The following is an 18,016-nucleotide window of genomic DNA, read 5'->3' as shown; positions in this document are numbered from 1 at the left end:
CCCTCGTGTGATCGCATCCGTGCTTGGCTCCTTGGCGGTCTCTCGGGTTCAAAAACTAGGGCATAACAAAAGGACGCATCATCACTGGCATCCCCAATGGACTGAAAACAGGATTTCAGAATGTAACTCTAATTTTGGAAATACAGTAGATACACATAAACAATTCAATCACTATACGATCTGTAGAGGCTGCTTTTAGGCAAGGAGGATTGAGCAAAGGAGTGGAGGGAGAGCCCCAGTGTCCCCTTGGCTGAGTCCAGACAGGCCCAGCAGGGGACCCACCTCAAAATTCCCAAGACAATGAGGTACAGTGAGCAGAAAGGAGCAAGTTCCAGGTTCCCCAGAACTCCTCACCTTCCTTCCCCCAATAAGAAACCCCCCCACACTGCACATTGCAGACAAGCTCTCCTGTGTCCTCCTGCCTGCTGATCTCTTAGATATTCAGGAAACTTCCACCGCCTTTGTCCTGCCTCAGGGAATTCCAGCAGCGCTGCTGGATGGGCTTCCAGCCAATTATGGACCCATGTCTGGGACCCCAAGTGACTGGCAGAGACACTACACTGAGACAGCACAGCATCCCTGTGCTAGTAATAGCTAGTTTACACCTTTCTTTTCTTTGAATTTTTAAGATTTATTTTTATTTTCATCTTCTTTTAAGATTGGCTCAGTGGGTTAAGCCGCTGTCTTCGGCTCAGGTCATGATCTCAGGGTCCTGGGATCGAGTCCCGCATTGGGCTCTCTGCTTGGCGGGGAGCCTGCTTCCCTCTCTCTCTCTCTCTGCCTGCCTCTCCATCTACTTGTGATTTCTCTCTGTCAAATAAATAAATAAAATCTTTAAAAAAAAAAAAAGATTCTATTTATAGGGGCACCTGGGTGGCATCAGCCTTCTGCTCAGGCCAAGACACAAGGTCCTGGGACCACCTCCTACATGGCGGGGGGTGGGGTGGGGTGGAGGAGTATGATGTGGGGGTGAGGTGGGTGGGGGTGTGTCTTTGCTCAGCGGGTAGCCTTCTCTCTCTGACCATAGCACACCCTGACCATAGCACACCCTACTCATGCTCTCACTGTTCTTCTTATAAAGAAAATCCTATTTTTCTTTTTTAAAGATTTCATTCATTTATTCAACGGAGAGACATCACAAGTAGGCAGAGAGGTAGGCAGAGAGAGATGAGGGGAGAGCCCGATATGGGGCTCGATCCCAGGACCCCGGGATCCTGACCTGAGCTGACGGCAGAGGCTTTAACACACTGAGCAATCCAGATGCCCCCCTTGAGTGACTTTAAGTCAAAGTGACAACGGCTGATGCCCTATGGAAGCCAGGTTGGGGACACAGGACAGAAGGACCTGGGACATAGAGAAGCATTCTCTATGCTAAGACCTAATCGTGATTCTGACCAGGTCTTAAAAAAACAGGTGAACACAGAAGCAAGAAGCACCGAGATTTGAGGCATCCACATCTGCAGCTTCTAAACGCGACGGTCTGCGGAGAAACAGAGGACACGGCTCCGCGGGGACACCAGGCTCACCTGAGAACCGGCCATTTCTGCCTTCACCTCCACCTCTAGATTTCATCCTCATGAGGAATCTGTGGGAAATCATACCTGCATTAGGAGGAAATGCCCTGAAATCCAGCAACAGAGTTCCTTCTCACACCACTAGCCCACATGCAGGCAGAACTCAGAGATGCAGAAAAGGTTTAACTTCCCAGTCCTTTGTGTCTGGAGCAGCTCAGAAACTGATCTCCCACAAGGACACCAATCCCTGAATTTTCCTCACCTGCTTTGCGGGGAGGGAGGGGTCCCTTCCCACCACCACTGACAACTTCAGCATCAGCATCGGAACTGTGGGCTCCATGGACCCGACCTTCCCAGACTCATGGAGCAGAGACCCTGTCACTTCTCCTGGACCAAAGCAGCAAATCCACTCTCAGAAACCCACCGAAAGCCCTCGGGCTCCCGTCTGGCCACACTGAGAATCTCCTGGAGCCCTTAATTAACACAACAGTGTTGGTTTTCACCCAAACCAACTGACAGAATCTGAGGGGGAGGCCCGCAGAGGAGATCCTGAAACTCCACAGGTGACCCTGCTGGGAAGGAACTGGGGAGGTGACCAGGCCAAGCAGGGGAACCAAGGCTGGGGCTGGGAGCAGAGTTTGAGCCCTGCCTTCCCACCATCAGAGTTTCGGGAGACTGCCTCCTTCTCCCTCTTTCTGCTACACAGAGGAAGACCCCTGACAGACCGAACTTTCCCATATAAAAGCAAATGTCTCTTGCAAAATAAAGACTTTCAGAACTTTTCCTTTATCTACCTTTGATTCAAAATAAGCATTCAAAAATAATGCTCAGGCCAAGAGACATTTTCCCTTCAGTAAGAAGGGAGACATATATTCCCCTTCAGTTGGCAAGTGTTTCTGTTCTGCCACACCGTTCTGACCTGCCACACTGTTTTCCACACTGTATACTCTTTTTACCCTCCCATCGAGGATATATGAGAATTCTAATTCTCAGCATTCTCAGGAAAATTGGTTGTTACCACTGAGTGGTTTCTCAGTGTAAAGTATGAAGTCCTCTTACAATAGCTGTCTTGGTGACTGAAATGAAAACCACTTGGAAGGCATCAAGTTGAACAAAGAATAAAAGTAATTAATGCTTCAGTGAGACTCCCATTTCCAACAAGTAACCTTTCTCAACTCCACAAACCTCCTCAACTCACTTCTCCTCAACTCACTTCTCAGCCCTTTCTTTCAGGAACCTGATTCCACCCTGAGAACATGATGAACAGGCAGCACAGACACAATTCCTCTGGAAATCGGCCATGATCCAGCATCTCCCAACAAACCCTTGGCCCCTTTCTCCCAGTGGGCTGCAAGTTTCATGGCCCCGACCTTCTGAAGCCTCCTGGGCTGGCAAAGCAATGAAGCTACCTCTGCCCTTGATCCCCGGCTCTGTCTGAATGTTCTATTCTGGGGCTGAGATGTGGAGGTTCAGTTCACACAACAGAATGAATGTGAGGAGAGGAAAATTTGTTTATCCTGCACTGTTCTCAATGACCGAAGGCAGTGGCTGTAACCCACGGAGCCACCCAGGCACCCCTAGGCAATCTTTCTGATACCAACAGCTGTGGTGCCTGGGAGGCTCAGAGGGTTGGGCTTCTGCCTTTGGTTCATGATCTCAGGGTCCTGGGATCAAGCCCCATGTCAGGCTCTCTGCTCAACAGTGAGCTTGCCTTCCCTTCTCACTCAGCCTACTAGTGATCTCTCTCTTTGTCAAATATATAGACAAAATCTCTAAGAAATATATATATATATATATATATATATATATATATATATATATATATGATTTTATTTATTTATTTGACAGACAGAGATCACAAGAAGGCAGAAAGGCAGGAAGAGAGAGAGGGGAAAGCAAGCTCCCTGCTGAGCAGAGCCCAAAGCGTGCTTGATCCCAGGACCCTGGGACCATGACCTGAGCCAAAGGCAGAGGCTTTAACCCACTGAGCCACCCAGGCACCCCATCTAAGAAATATATTTCACTTGAGAGAATGAGAGAGAGAGAGACACTTGTGGTGCTGGGTGGTGATGGGCAGAGGAGAGAGAGAAATCAACTCACCACTGGGCAGGGAGCCCAATGCAGGGCTCATGACCTGAGCCTAAAGCAGACACTTAATTACTGAGCCACCCAGACATCCGAACTACATTCGGATTCTACTACTACATTCATGATGGCACTGAAGAAAGGGAGCAAGATCTGGCACAGCGGTGAAGCAGTTTCCCTGAAGGAACTCCCAACCACACTGGATCTGACCTTGACTGGGGTTACCTACCTGGGAAATGAGAGGGCTACCACAGCACATGCCCAGCTGATCCAGCCTATTCCACTGTCCAGAAGGCTTCTTCATCTCAAACATCTATTCTACCATGTGACTTATTTTTTTTTAAAGAATTTTTTATTTATTTGTTAGGGATAGAGGGAGAGAGGGCAAGCGAGCACAGTCAGACAGAGAGGCAGGCAGAGGCAGAGGGAGATGCAGGCTCCCCGCTGAGCAAGGAGCCCGATGTGGGACACGATCCCAGAACGCTGGGATCATGACCTGAGCTTCTTAACCAACTGAGCCACCCAGGCGTCCCTACCACTTGACATCTTAAAGCTGCCAACATGACTGCATCATCAAACACCCTCCTCCATACCTTGTCAGGGATCTAGGCAGGGATAGTACAGTCATCACTGATACCCAACAACATTATTCCTCAGGAAGACACAGCAGGTCAATCATATCATCAGGAAAAAGCAGACCTACCCTACTCCTTAAAAACCCACATTAGCCATCAGAATCTTCTCCCCATGACATGTGTTCATCAGATGACATCAGCAAGAACTGCCTGTGCCTTTGCAGTAACTAAAGGGAGCCACCTCCAGGTCCCTCCCCACACGGGAAAGAGTTCCTCACATTTAGTTTTAATAGGTCTTGTCTTTCTCTTGAAGAATGGTAACTTCCTCATATTAAAATTAGATTCAATTCACACAACCCCGTGCTTTATGTTTTAATACCCATCGGCTTTCCATCTGTCTAATCTCAATTAAGCATCTTCTGAAGACACTCTCTCCACAACACAGGCAAAAAAGAGAATGGCTGTGGTTCCTATGTAGCAAAGAAAAAAAAAATGAGGGTGAATACAACTGGAGATCTGGAGATAAGTAGGTCATAAAACAAGTACAAGTTATTTTTCTACATCTAGGAAGTCACTTGGGAAGCTCAGCACAGTTGTCCTACCCTACATGCTAAGTCCTCATCTTAAATATTTTTTTGTCTCTTCCCTAGGCTACTACATCACTCTAGTTGGGAAATATTTCTCTTTCTTATGGGGTATCTATGACACACATAGAATGGCCATATGTGCATGTGTACCTCACGGACACATGAAAACCACCCTCAATGCAGGACGTGGGGCAAACACTTTCATTTGGGGCCATGGGACAATACTATAGAGTCCCAAGTCTATGTCCAGAATATGCCATTCTGACTAAAACAGATTTAGGGAAGCTCTGGTGGAGGGGGAGTCTTCTCTATGGGACATGGGAAGGAAGGCATTGGAAAAAAGGAGTGATGGCGGCTCACTAGGACAAAGTACAGATATCGTATAAGACGTTCCATTAACTTGTCACCCTACAGCGTGCTGACTGGGGAATGCACTAATGGAAGAGCTCCTGTCAGTACAAGGCCCCGACAACACTACTGGCTAGACAAAACCAATGTCAAATAGCAGTATCATGGAGTACATGAGCTAAAACTCCAACAATACCTCTATGTCACAAAGCTTGGTAATACACATACAGTAATATCATCCTATTCACAAAGAGGAGAAAATCATATCATAGACTGGGGAAATATAATCACATACCCCTTAAACCTTCAGAGCACTGGGAAAATGGTGTCCTAGGTATATTGTTTTACTCCAGTACCAAACAGGTGATGGATTCCATCAGCTCCAACAACCCGCAATGAAATAAATGAACACTACACGTAGAATAACACATCATTCATGACATACCCATATCCGTATGTTAAAAAACAGTGTTTTATTGGGGGACCTCAGTGGCTTAGTGGGCTAAAGCTTCTGCCTTTGGCTGATGATCCCAGGGTCTTGAGATCCAGCCCCCCATTGAGCTCTCTGTTCCACCGGGAGCCTGATGCCTCCTCTCTCACTCTGCCTAGCTCTCTGCCTACTTGTGATCACTTTCTGTCAACAAAACAAATAAAATATTTTAAAGAAAAAACACCAGTTTTATTAATGAAAATACATTAATATCATACATACACTGAGTAATGCGTATCAAATCCACTCTATTGTCTCCATTTGAAATACAGAACACACATGTGCAAAAGTGTTCAAGTGTTGCCATAAGGATGTGGGAGTACCTATTTCCAAAAATTTCAGGATTGAGGTACATTGCTCAGAAATGTGAATGTTCAATTGTATGGCATTGTAGGGAAGAGTTAGCTACCCTCCTGCAGTCCAACAATACCTGTCAGCATTTTCTCATTTAACCACATCAAGTCATACTCTCTAACAACTGCACTTAGGAAGATACATTCAGAGTTCACTGCATGGCTACCTCTTTTTCCTTAAAGAACAATAAGGAAAACCTCCTACATCTACTATTGAAGAAGTTCCTTAGTTTCAATACATGCAGAAGTGTGTGCTCCAAACACCTATCCCATGGAATCTTACATCAGTGTTATAACCGTAAGCACCATCTCCACTGAGCTGTACTTCATATGTTGTAAATCATACAGTCCTCTTCCATGGAAAATTAGGTACAAATGAGTCCCACTTAATGGAGCAGGACATCTAATATCTTTGACATAGTAACAATCAGCCCTGTGTTCTTACACACCCACGAGGAACAGAGGAATTTTCTGGAGTGATTTCAGAGGAAACACATTAATACTGTTAGTCACAAATCTCAAATAAGGTTAATGTAAACATTTAAAAAGACTGAAATCCTTATATATATGAAAAAGTCCATCCCCTAAATCTGTTCAACAGACTACCATATACATTTTCTAAGTGTTCAAGTTTGATTTCTCCTTATAATCACTATTTTCATGCAGAGTAATGTCTGAGTAGGGTGAATAATGTATTCCATTGGCTTGATTTCTGTAACATTCATGGCATCTGATGTTCAATTCAATAGTTTTCTAAACATTGCTATCTTTCAATTGACTTTCCTTACTGCACTCTCTGGTGTGTGCTCCAATGTATACTAAAATGAAAATCTTTCCACATTCACGATGTTCCAAGGGTTTGAATCTACTATGCATTTTGAGATACTGAGTAAGCACAGAATTCCAGTTACAGGCTTGGCCACATTCTTTACATTTCACACTTTCACTCCTGTATGAAAACAATGATGTGAAGAAAGTTGGGAGTCCCACTGAGAGGTCAGACACATTCTTAGCATTTGTACACTTACTCTCCTATTTAAAATCTCTCATACGGAGTAAGGAGGGAGCAGTCCTTAGGCACTCTCTCACATTCATTACATCCATAACTTTCTCTGGAGTATAATTCCGTGATGTGCAGGAAGCATTGTGTGCCTGCGAGTCATTTGGCCACATTTTTCATCTGTTGTCTTTCCAATATGAATTATCAGTTTAGAAGGCATGCGTGCTGGACAAAGGCATGCCACACTGGTTGTATTTTTGAGGTTACTGTCTAATATGAATTCTCTCATAGGCATGAATCAGTGAACACTCTTTAACCAATTTTTCTCACACTCTTTTTTTCTTTCCTTCTTAAAGATTTTATTTATGTATTTGACAGAGAGATAGAGAGAGAGCACAAGTAGAGAGGAGGGTCAGGCAGGGGGAGAGGCATGTGTATGTTCAATTGTATGGCATTGTAGGGAAGAGTTAGCAGGGAGCTCGAAGCAGAGCTCAATCTTGAGACCCTGTGATCATGACCTAAGCTGCAAAACCACCTGAGCTACCCAGGTGCCCCACTGAAACATCCTGTACACTGGTAAACCATCTATCCCGTATGGATATTATGATGTTTAGTGAGGACCGAGTGCCTGTAAAGACCTCACATTTTTTTTTAAGGATTTTATTTATTTATTTGACAGACAGAGAGAGAGAGAGAGATCACAAGTAGGAGGAGAGGCAGGCAGAGAGAGAGGAGGAAGCAGGCTCCCTGCTGAGCAGAGAGCCTGATGTGGGGCTCGATCCCAGAACCCTGAGATCATGACCAGAGCCGAAGGCAGAGGCTTAACCAACTGAGCCACCGAGGTGCCCCGCCTAACAACATTCTTGACGTTGGTAAGGTTTCTTTCCAGTATGAATTCTGTGATGTTGAGTACGGTTTGAGCTGTGTATAAAGGCCTTGCTACATTCTTGACATTGGTAAGGTTTCTCTCCAGTATGAATTCTGTAATGTTTAGCAAAGACTGAGCTGTGGTTAAAGGCTTTGCCACATTCCTGACATTGGTAAGGTTTCTCTCCAGTATGAGTTCTGTGATGTTGAGTAAGGGCTGACCTGTCACAAAAGGCCTTGCCACATTCTTCACATTGGTAAGGTTTCTCTCCACTATGAATTTTGTGGTGCCGAGAACAACTTGACTTCCAGGTAAAGGCCTTGCCACATTCTTGACATCAGTAAGGTTTCTCTCCAGTATGAGTTCTGTGATGTTGAGTAAGGGTTGACCTGTCACAAAAGGCTTTTCCACATTCTTGACATTGGTAAGGTTTCTCTCCACTATGAATTATGCGATGTTGAATAAGGGCTGGGTGCTTGTTAAAGCTCTTGCCACATTCATGACATTGGTAAGGTTTCTCTCTATTATGAATTCTGTGATGTCTATTAAGACCTGAGTGATTGTTAAAAGTCTTGCCACATTCTTGACATTTATAGGGTTTCTCTCCAGAATAGATCTGCGAATGTTCATTTTTTGATAAACAGTCATTAAAGGTTTGACCACCCTCTTCACATTTGTATATTTTTCTCCAGTATGAATTTGCTGATGTTGTGATTGTGTTGAGTGGCAGTCAAAGCATTTACCACATTCCTTAAAAATGTAAGTTTCCTTTCCCCAAGGGATTATCTCATTGATGTTTAGGCTTGATGACTGACTAAACATGGTCCCCAGTTTATTAGAACTGAATGCATTTTTTCCCTCGTGAATTCTCTGATGATCATCAACACTAGAGGACTGGTTATGAGCTTTCCCACATTTATTATATTTATGAGGACTGTCTCCCAAGTGGTGACCATTATGGACACTGAGGTTACAGCTTGGATGAAAGCCTTCCCCACATTTATCACATTCATAATGGTTCCCTGTAAACCAAGCCTTGACACTTCAATGAACACTGGAGCCCTGGTTCAATGTTTTCTTAGATGCAGTGCATTGAATAATTCTGTCTCCAGTGAAAAGCCTATGGTCATTCTGGAGGGTTGACTCCTCAGTGAAGTGCCTCTCATATGGATCCCACTGAGCACTTCATTCTTCATTTCTAAATCTCTGATTTAAGGTCAGGCCAGTCCTATTTTTCAAATGGCTCAAATCATTATCTTCAGCATAGACTAGGTTACCTTCCAGATATGCCAAATGGTCTGTCCACGAATAGCTATGTTTGAATATCTGACTGGACCTTTTGCTGACAGAAACACACTACTCTGCAGAAACAGTTGACTTAAAAAAGGAGGTTTTCCACAGCGGTTTATATACTTTACCAGTTGGGGCAGTGACATTCTCATTAAGGGCAATTGCCTTGGTTTGGGTGTATCACCCAGGATTTCTTTGACGCCCTTCACTCTCCCCATCACTGTCCAGTCTCTGTGTAAGTATAAAATCTCAACAGTACTATGTATCTGGGCATTGATCCATTCTGGATAAAACCTTCTATGCTCTGCTTTAACAGGAAACTCTGGGTGTCATGTGAAGATACAGCTGAAAGATACCAAATAAAAGTAAAACCATTGCATTTACTACAATCAGAAGAATATACTGAAGACTACTAATGCAGAAACTTCAAGTGAAACAGACAATATCTGTTTCAAACAGACAATGTCTGTTTCAAAGATGGCTGACAAGGAGTCATCAGGACCTCATTTTTCCATAGATACATAACATGGCACACAACGTATTGACCATATATCCTAATAGATAATTCTGTGATATGGTCATGGTGTAGCAGAAATCACTTTCATGTATTTCTAATAATTAGAAAAAGGATAATATGAACTCAAAATTAGCAGAAGAACGGAGGATATGAAAACAGATAACTGAACTGAATCAAATGGAGTAAAAATAGGAATATATCAAGCACAGGAAGAGTTGTTTGGCAGAAAAGATCAACACTGGCAGCTGATTAACTCAATGAAGAATAACAGAAAAAAAGACTGACTACAATGATAAGTGAAGAAGTGAAAGCAGACACACTATAACTGACTGTAGGAATAAAAGTAATTATAAGAGGCAACAGTGGATAATCAGTGCCCACAAATTCATACTAAAAGACAAGTACGAATATTCAGAAAAGGTATAACAAATTTAGACTGGATCACTCAGGAAAATAGAAAACATTTCAATGGATCTACAACTGGGAAACCAAATGAAAGAGGAATAGATGAAAATAATCCAAGAAACAAAAATTGTGTCCCAGATGAATTCACTGGATATTCAAACAGACACTGAAGGAGAAAGGACTGCAAATATCCTCAAATATTTCCAAGGCATGAATATCAGAGAAACTAGCAGAACACTCTCTCTGTGGCACCAGCATTCTCAGCCCATGCAAGCCAGCCAAAGACACTACGAATAACGAAGTTTGAAAAACTCTACCTGTGAGCAAATTTACTCAAAGTGCCCAATAAAAGAGAGTAAACTGAATCAAACACACATTTTCCCTTTTTACAAGATGATCCAGTGGGAAATGGACCTGGAATTAAGGGCTCTCCGACATACATAAAACCATAAATTCGAGACTCCACATTAACAGAACGAAGGGCAAAAATGACATGATCATGTTAAGGGAGACAGAATACAAATATGGGCATACTGGACAACGTGTCATGTTAAAAGCACTCAAAGTAGAGAGAGAAGGAAACCCCAACCTAATGAATGCCACAGATGTATGAAAAGATGAAACCTATTCAGTAGGAACCGTCTGCAACCTTCTCCTCTATCATCAGCAGGTAATGAAGTGACCCCACCACTGCCTTTGAGTAGAGTACTAAACATTCTAGTTAGAACAATTATGCAACGAAAAATAGAGTAAAGGAATCTAAACTGAAAAAGAGACAGTAAAACTCCTTGTTCACACCTGACATGATTACAGAAATGCCTTAAAGTCATCATTTTAATTTTTTTACTGCTTTCAGTCATTGTTTGTATTGTTTATTTCTGCCAGTATTTCCCTACTATACTTCCCATTTCCCAAGTTGTTCATATTATACAATACGGAACTAAGAAAAATCTTGGAATAAATAACTTAATTTCCACCAAGGAACTAAAAAAGCAAGAGACTAGGATGAAATTTAGTAGAGGAATGAAATAAAGAAAAGTCTTAAGTAAATAAAGTAAAAGGTTAACTTTAATGGAACACAGAAAGTAATGCCCCTTTCAATCAATAAAACAAAACTGGCAATGCTTTAACTCCATAAACCATTACATAATAATAATTAGGGAAATTTTTTTTTTAAGATTTAATTTATTTACTTGACAGAGATCACAAGTAGGCAGAGAGACAGGCAGAGAGAAAGGGAGAAGCAGGCTCCCCAATGAGCACAGAGCCCGATGCCGGGCTCGATCTCAGGATGGTGACCTGAGCTAAAGGCAGAGTCTTTAACCCACTGAGCTACCCAGTGCCCCCAAATAAGGAAATTTATGAAAGAAACAAACAAACAAAAACAAAACAAAGCAGGGAATTCCTAAAATTGGACAAGATATTAAGATTGATTTCCTAACCATGAACCAAAGATTCAGACTGAATCACGATAGTTTCAAAGGTTTCTAAAAAGGGGGCAGAGCATCCAGGTGAGTATGGAGTCCTTCTCTTCCCTTCACTCTTCATTCAAGCCAACCCTACATGGATTCAGGCTACAGGATCACCTCTTAGAACATAGGCTTAGTTCTGAAAACAGACTTTGCCTAAAATGAAAACTGACTTTGCCAGTTATACAATATGGCTGCACTTTGTGGTCTTCCCCAAAGAATCCACTTCCAAAGAAAAACCTTCCTAACAGCCCTCAGTGTTGAAATAAGATAGACCAAGTTAAAGGAAATGGAATTAAGGAGCTCTCACAGAAATGACTGTTCTTCAATGGACAGCCTGGGCTGCTCCTCTTGGGCTGCCTGTGAGAACCACAGGATCTTCTTGGTCTTCCAATTCCCTTCTTTGCTCTGCTGGGCACATGCTTCTCTTTCCCTGTCCCTTCCCTTCTACATTATGGAAGTTTACCTCCACTGTGATACAGATCGGTTTACTTTCCTATGACTTTGTCCTACTATGAGTACTTAAGATTAGCTTCTTTCGAAGAGTAGGGTTAGTTTTCTTTACCTGCAACTTCATAAGATACTAATCTACATATGTATATGCTTCTTGGTATCCACTTTGATTTTATTTCTATTAATATATACTCTACAATGTCCCATTACATTAGGTGTACAACATGTGGACTCAAAAACTCTATAGGTGCTACTATACTCACCAATAGTAGCTAATATCTGGCACCATAAAATGCTATGGGAAAACCACTGGAGGACTTCCCTGTATTCTTTTCGCCCCATGGAAGCCTGTACTTCCCATTCCCACTTCCTCAGGTTGCCCTTCATCCTTCTCCATTCCACACTGATAACATTCAGGCTATACATTGTATTTCTGTCTCTTTTGGCTTTTCTCTTTGTATCTTGTCATTTGTGGTATGTAGTTTGACCCAGAAGGTGTTATGCGATGTGAACTAAGTGACATACAAATACTGTATGCATTCACTTATGTGTACAATCAAAACAACAACTTAAATGAACAAGCAAGAAACAGACCTATGAATGTCTATTTTGTTTTGAATGAAGTCCACCAATAGTCTCAATAAATGTAAAAATTCCAAGATGACACACATCCTATACTATAACCTGTTGGTCTATAACAGTGTTTCAATACTGGCAGAAGACAAGAGGTGCCCAGGTCAAAGTCTAAGTGTCTTATAGCTCATGATACAGCAAACATCATAAACCTCTTTATCACACTAATTCCACTGGCCAGCCGCCCACCCCCAACTCATACAGGGACGCACTGCACATGGGATGGGTTTGTGTTGGAGACTCTGAGCATAGGAAACCCCAGTATCATCAGGGAACATCTAGCATATATGCCCGATCCTTGGCCATGAAAACAGACCATCTGTTTTCCTGTACAATAAACTCATCTGTCCTTGACCCAAAATCAAGATGCTATCACTATACTACCAAGCCTTCTTATATGCAAATATGAGTGTAATGACCATTATAACTAAAACATCAATCAAGGAAACGCTCACACAGATCATGAGGTCACCACATGACTTCAAGGAAGAGTGACAATACTGTATAAGGCACATGTATGATTTGTCTCAGATATCCACTACAGTACAGATACATTTTCCATTATGATCTCTTGCTGCTCACCTGGCACTGCTGTACAGTCACATGCACGGTAGATCCCAAAGTCAATGTACCTGGAAGGTTTGACTTTAAGATCTGCCAACCATTGGCCATAGGGCCAATTGCAAAGGTCTGGAAGATGCACACTGTAGCACCAAAGACACATTCCTGGATACTCTGTGAACCTAACAAAGTAGCATTCATCCAATGTCATGGTAGAAATCTTTTACCCAAAAGTTGTCAGTGTGGGTGGGACTCCCACACAATGTCCACTGATTGCCTATTCTCCTGTGTAGATGACCCTACCTGGCTAAGGAGACCTGTCAGCATCTGTGACTGACTTGGGTGTCCAGCCAATGCTTTGAACTAGAACATTCTCTGTTCTCTGTCTGGGTAGCTATGCATGTTCTTAGTCATTTCCCATGGCTGATGCTAGCCTCCATTCCTGCGCTATTAGAAGCCTGAACAGAGACCCTAGACAACCTCAGAGCTTCTCTCACAGGCTTCTGGGGAGAAAACTAAGCCATCAGCACTGACCAAGCACTGAGCTGAGATCACCCCAGATACACCTTAGTTCACGTTCCTGAATGAAAGCAATCCAAATTTAGGTGAATGGGAACAAGGGTTCTGGGGTGGCTCAGTTGGTTAAGTAGCCACTATTCATTACAGCTCAGTTCATGATGTCAGGGTCCTGGGTTCGATCACGTCATCAGCAAGTCTGCTTCAGGATTCTCTCTCTCTGTGTCTTCACTCTACTCACTAGTGTGATCTAAAGTAAATGATTTAAACAAACAAACAAACAAACAAACTGGGGCTCCTGGGTGCTTAGTGGGTTAAACTTCCAACTTTTCATTTCAGATCAGATCATGATCTCAATCTCAGGGTCCTGAGATGGAGCCCTGTGTTAGGCCTCAAGCTCACTAGGGAGTTACTTTGAGATTCTCTCTCCCTCACCTTCTGCCCCTCCCATTTCTCTCACCTGAGCTTTCTGTAATATAAATGAAGGTATGCTTTCTTTATTTTAAACTAATCTGGAACTTATGACTATACTTTTTAAAGTTAAGAAATGCATGAAAAACATTAACATATGTTATGGATTATACAGTACTGAATATAGTACTCTAATGATAAATCTGTATTTGACTATTTTTATTGGAAGATCATAAACAATTGCAGACTTAAGCAGCTCTTCGGCAGCACACCAATGCAGGAAGCAGAAAATCGGCATGCACTAACTTTAAGGACACTCTCAATTTAAGGGCTTCCTTGAAACAGCTAGTTAGTTTCAGGGCAAAGTGTCATTGCCTTTGTGCCACACACTGTGAAAGAATTCAAAGAAGAGACATTCAAAAACATCTTCCACATCCACCTCTGCTACAGTTAATGTGTTTCAGCATAGACTGGCCCCTGTGACAGTTCTGGTCAATGGTGTAGAGAGAGTGCTGCCTTGGGGAGGAAGGCTTTCCCTGAATGGGAACAGAAACAGTTCAAATCAAATCCACTATGTCCCATGAGATTTGCACTGTCTCCTTTGCTGCAATATACATGGATTGCGGGGCGCCTGGGTGGCTCAGTGGGTTAAAGCCTCTGCCTTCAGCTCAGGTCATGATCCCAGGGTCCTAGGATTGAGTCCCGCATCGGGCTCTCTGCTCAGCGGGGAGCCTGCTTCCTCCTCTCTCTCTGTCTGCCTCTCTGTCTACTTGTGATCTCTGTCTGTCAAATAAATAAATAAAATATTAAAAAAAAAAGAAACATGGATTGGTCTCTGGTGCTGGGCAGTTATCCTGGGGCCAGGATAATTCAAGTATAAGCACATGGCTGGGGCAGACAATCCCAGAAAGACGGCATGTAAAAATTAGATTATACTTGAGGTTGTCTGGGCTATTTCAGAAGATCTGAGCATCTACCAACTCACTGGATATGTACATATCCAAATATCCACCTTCCTTTCTGCATGTACAAAACAGGCTTTCATGGTATTGCTGACCACAGAAGAACAGCTACTGAAAAATGTATTATCCTTCAACTGATCCCATGTTCAGTATGAGCGTACCATGCTACCCAATTTGAATGGTACCAGTCTCTACAACTCATTCAAATCCTCTTTTTAGTCAGGTCAAGAGGGGTGTAGGGACAACGTGAGCTCTGAAACAACATAGGGACAGCTCCAAATGTTGGGAAGGCTGTTTGAAGCAGAAATTGTCACTGCTGGTAACTGGTGACTGACTTCTCAATGATTCAGTGCCTTGCACAAGGATCAGAGCACAGGATAGATTCACCCCAGGGCTGAGTAGAAGTGAGGGCGTGCCCTGCCAACCACAGGTCATCATGCTTGCAAGGTCACCCATCTATCCAGGAGGAGACCTATGTTGGGTTATATTCCTGGGATACCAATGCTGCTCCATCACTCCTTACAGAACACTGTGTACTGTTAAAGTTAGAACAACTAGTCAGCACCAAGCCCTGTACCATCTTTGTTTCCTTCAAATAAATGTTAAAAAAAAATTATGAAGTTTCCAAGATTTTCCCTAATAAGTGCTGACACTGAAGTGACCAACATGGATGACATCACTTCCTAGAAGGGAAAAGAATAACAACTAAGGAATTCTTACTGCTCCAATCGCAAAGGAAGAAGTGATGTCTCAATTTAACTAAAGGAATTTATAATGCCCCCTGGAGAATTACACTCACATTTATTTTTTTTAAGATTTTATTTATTTATTTGACAGATGAGACCACAAGTAGGCAGAGAGGCAGGCAGAGAGAGCAAGAGAAGGAAGCAGGCTCCCTGCAGAGGAGAGAGTACAATGAGGGGCTCGATCCCAGGACCCTGGGATCATCACCTGAGCTGAAGGCAGAGGCTTTAACCCACTGAGCCACCCAGGCGCCCCTACTCTCACATTTAAATTAAATTTTGAATACTATGTCATTCCATGGAAACTCGTGTTAAAATCTCTATCAAGGTAGATAAGCAACAGGTGAATACAGGAATAAGGAAAACAGAATATCCTGTAGGAGTAAAACCCAGTTATGTAAGAGACGATTCACATGAAAAGAGTCTCAAACTAAGATACACCAGATGTAGAAAGCAGAACTTCAATACAATACAGAGAAAACTATTTTTATTATGAATCTAGAATCTCTTTACTTACTAGGAAATCATCAGTTTTCAAACTTGGAAATGACCTGGCTTGAACCAAGGTTCCTTTTCCTTCTGAAGATATAGGTACACACATGTATGTATGTACACATGCTTCTTCCTACTTAGTTCTGGGACTTCAAAATCTATCTTTAGCTTAATATGACACATCGCATTCTGTGCAGATCAAAACCCTAAAACTCTCCTTGTGTTCTCTATGCTCACAAAACAACAGGAGAAACATACAGTGTAAAATTTGATCAATAGTCCTTGAGAATTGTGTAGCTGTGGCTTCTCATTATATTTGTAGTGACTTTGTTCAATTAGCGATCAGTAGGTAGAACCCCTGGTGTTAGATGGTGAGCCATGGCTCAGGACAAGAAAAAGAAACTAACATTTACAAAAACCATTCATGACAGTCCTTATCAAAATTGTAGCAATAAAGAAAATCTTCTAATTCTGAAATAGAGAAATAAACTCAAAACCATTCTGTGAGGTTAGCAGTACCCTGATATCAAAGCAGTTTAAACAAAAGATAAAAGGTTAGTTTATCTGATGAAACTTCTGCTACTCTGTCCTACTCTGCCTTTCTCTGGTATTTATCAACAGACTGGAAGTTGAAGGACAATTAATTTTATCCACACCTCTTCTGATTTTGTTCTCTTCAGAAACTACAAGCAAGGGGCACCCAGATAGTTCAGCTGGTTAAGGGTCTGCCTTCAGCTCAGGTCATGATCTCAAACTCCTGGGATAGAGCCCTGAGTTGAACTCCCCACTCAGTGGGAATCTGCTTCTCCCTCTTTCCCTTTCATCACTCTCAAGCATTCTCTCTCAGCTGAGAAAACATTTAAAAGAAGAAAGGAAGGAAGAAAAAAGAATGAATCTATAACAAGAGAAATACAGAAGAAATAGTTTACCCTGAAATGCAACAATTCCTGAATATTCCTCAGTATCCCATGTTCCTTACAAATGACAGGAGGGAAAATAGGAATATTTTAGGGGAGGATCTGGCAGACAGCACCAAGCCAATAAAAGAAGTTCACATCAGCTCAATGGAAACAAATGTTATCAGCGTCTAATGCACATCAAAGGACACATCATCACTGGTTTTTCCAATGGACTGAAAACAGGATTTCAGAATATAAATCTGATTTTGGAAATACAGTAGATATATACCTAAACAATTGAATCACTATACAATCTGTAGAGGCTGCTTTTAGGCAAGGAGGCTTGAGCAAAGGAGTGGAGGAAGGGCCCCAGTGTCCCCTTGGCTGAGTCCAGACAGGCCCAGCAGGGGACCCACCTCAAAACTAGCAAGACCCTAAGGAACCAATGGGCTTCTGACAACCAGGTACAATGAGCAGAAAGGAGCAAGTCCCACAGGTTCCCCGGAACTCCTCACCTTCCTTCTCCTGAAAAGCAACCCCCACACACTGCCCCTTGCAGACAAGCTCTTCTGTGCCCCACTGTCTGCTGATCTTTTAGGTCTTCAGGAAACTTCCACGACAGGGGAATTCCGGCAGTGCTGCTTCTAGATGGACTTCCAGCTAATCGTGGACACTAGTCTGGGGCCCCAAGTGACTGAGAGAGACACTACACTGAGACAACACAGCATCCTTGTGCTAGAAATAACTAGTTTACTCCTTTCTTTTCTTTGAATTTTTAAGATTTATTTTTATTTTCATCTTCTTTAAAGATTATATTTATAGGGGCACCTGGATGGCTCAGTGGG

The 18,016-nt window shown here is 42.6% G+C and overlaps 1 pseudogene; it reads right to left on the bottom strand.

The window, feature by feature from the left end:
* The window catches only part of LOC132005834 (zinc finger protein 850-like), a 43,325-nt pseudogene extending 30,066 nt beyond the window's left edge, over positions 1–13,259 (bottom strand).
* Positions 13,260–18,016: the final 4,757 nt, after the last annotated feature.

The sequence above is a fragment of the Mustela nigripes genome, chromosome 17, assembly GCF_022355385.1.
Source record: "Mustela nigripes isolate SB6536 chromosome 17, MUSNIG.SB6536, whole genome shotgun sequence".
NCBI classification, from domain to species: domain Eukaryota; kingdom Metazoa; phylum Chordata; class Mammalia; order Carnivora; family Mustelidae; genus Mustela; species Mustela nigripes.
This window is presented reverse-complemented; position numbering and strand designations above follow the sequence as displayed.